Below are 2,781 nucleotides of genomic sequence, written 5' to 3'. Positions count from 1 at the left end.
TATGGTATAACCGACCCCTGAGCTATGAAAGGAACTTGATTTGTTGTTAACATAAGTTATAATCATGAATGCTTGACGAGATTTACAAGTATTAGTATTAATTGAATAAGATGACTAATGTAATCATGTTAACAATATATAATCTGATTGGAACCTCCTTTGTGTGTGGTTTCCAATTCAATAATAAGAGTTTATACTATACTTGTTTGATATACCATTAGTGGAACCTCTAACCTTGACATTTGTTATTATTATTGTTTAATCCTTACATTAATTTTTCATCTCCAAGTTCTTATTATTATTATTATTATTATTATTGTTATTATTGTTATTATTGTTATTATTGTTATTATTGTTGTTATTGTTATTGTTATTGTTGTTGTATTATTGTTATTTATAATTTATACAAATAACCTCCCTGTGGTTCGACCCCGGTCTTGCCGGGTTATTTATTACTTCGACACTCCTGCACTTGGGAGAAGACATCAACCTTTTAGTCGTGTCAAAAAGCCCCATAAGTATGTGTTGATATATTGAGCATAAAAGAAAGGTTTATTAATATCTTGTTAAGACGTATTAAGCAGTTATATAAATTTAGTGAGAGTTTGTTTATCAAGATAGATTAATGGAAGTTGAATGATGAATACCTTCCTTTGTGGAATTTGCAAATTATTTTTCTATTTTAACGCTTTAATTACTAGAGACTAGTAATAAGCTGGTTAGGGGGTGTGATTAGTACTTAAAAGTGCATTTTTATCAAGGTTTTATGTCATCATTTTGCACTTAAAGTATCAATAACTCCTCAACTAAAACATGTTTGATAATAACATATATAATAATATAAGATACCTTTAATTTGTGGTAAATATTTATTTTAAATGCAGGCCTATCATATAAATGAAAGGATTGATTGATGAATTTAAGAACTGAAATTGAAAGGACAAGGAGATGGCCAAACTTTGAAAAGAGATGTCGGTGCAGTCCAAATTAAAACACTATTCGGTAATTCGGTCATATCTGGAGTTGTATATCTCAGATTTAGATCTACTTTATATGGATGGAAAGGTAAGACATAGGTCTACAACTTTTATATGGAGCCTAAGATTTAAAAAGGTTATTTTCAAGTCCAAATTGTAACAACAACAAAGAAGTCTAAATCTCTCAAGTCCAAATTGTTATTGTTGTTGTGTTATTGTTGTTGTATTATTGTCATCTATAATTTATACAATTAACATCCCTGTGGTTCGACCCCGGTCTTGCCGGGTTATTTATTACTTCAACACACCTGCACTTGAGAGAAGACATCAATCTTTTAGTTGTGTCAATTGGTTCCTACAACTAGTTGATGCTTTGTGGGCATATCGCACTGCTTATATGACCTCTTTAGGAATGTCTCCTTATAGGCTAGTTTATGGAAAGCCTTGTCATTTCCTTGTTAAGATTGAGCACCGTGCATATTGGGTCATCCGATAATTCAATGACAATAAACACGAGATTGGCAAAAATAAAAAGCTTCAATTAGATGAATTAGAGGAGCTGAGAAATGATGCATTTAAAAATGCAGAAATTTCAAAAAATAAGATGAAAAATTTGCATGATAAACATATTCTTAGAAAATCCTTTCATGTTGGTCAAAAGGTTCTCTTATTTAATTCATGATTCCATCTCTTTCTTGGGAAGTTAAAAACAAAATGGATTGGTACATTTGTGATTAAATCCATCTCTGAGAATGGTATCTTTGAGGTAGAAAACCCTAATAATGGAAATGTTTTCAAAGTAAATAGTCATCGATTGAAACCTTATCTTGAAAACTTTGTGGATGAAGTTGAGACATTGGATCTTAAAGATCCAATACCATTGTAGTATCAAAAGTAATGAGTTTTTTTTTTTTATCTCTCTTATTCTTTCAACTCTTATATTTATTTGTTCATACATTAGGGACTGCATTATTTTAGGTTAGGGGTGTGAGGTTCTTTATTTGCAAAAAAAAAAAAAGTTTGATGTTTTCTTTTATTTGTGATATACAGGCAAGACCTGGATTGATGTCTTCTCCCAAGTGTAGGAGTGTCAAAGTAATAAATAACCTAGCAAGACTGGGTTGAACCACAAAGAAGTTGATTAACTACAATAACAATAATAACAACAACAACAATAATAATAATAATAAGTTAAAAATGACTTTGAGATGTAAAGTTTATGTGAGGATTAAACAATGATAAAAACCAATATCAAGGTTAGAGAATCCACTAATGACATTTGAAACAAGTATAATATAAACTCTTTTTATTACTGACACAACCAAAAGATTGATGTCTTCTCACAAGTGCAGGAGTGTCGAATAAAAAACTCAGCAACACCGGGATCGAACCACAAGGAGGTTAATTGTATAAATTATAAATAACAACAATACAATTACAACAACAACAAAAACAACAATAATAATAATAGAAAACGAAGAAGAAGAGGAAGAAGAAGAAGAAGAATTGATGAGAACTTTGACATGGAAGATCAATGCGAGGATTAAATAATGATAACAACAAATGTCAAGGTTAGAGGATCCACTAATGTTATTCAAACAAGTATAGTAGTATAAACTCTTATTATTCAATTGAAAACCACATACAAAGGAAGTTCCAATTAGATTATGAATTGTTAACATGATTACATTAGCTATCTGATTAGTACTTAAAAGTGCATTTTTATCAAGTTTTTATTTCATCATTTTGCATTCGAAGTATCAATAACTCCTTAACTAAAGCATGTTTTATAATAACGTATCTA

This window comes from Populus euphratica, unplaced genomic scaffold (assembly GCF_000495115.2).
Source record: "Populus euphratica unplaced genomic scaffold, PopEup_1.0 scaffold2674.1, whole genome shotgun sequence".
Lineage (NCBI taxonomy): Eukaryota > Viridiplantae > Streptophyta > Magnoliopsida > Malpighiales > Salicaceae > Populus > Populus euphratica.
The sequence above is the reverse complement of the archived record's forward strand: the minus strand, read 5'-3'. Positions refer to the sequence as shown.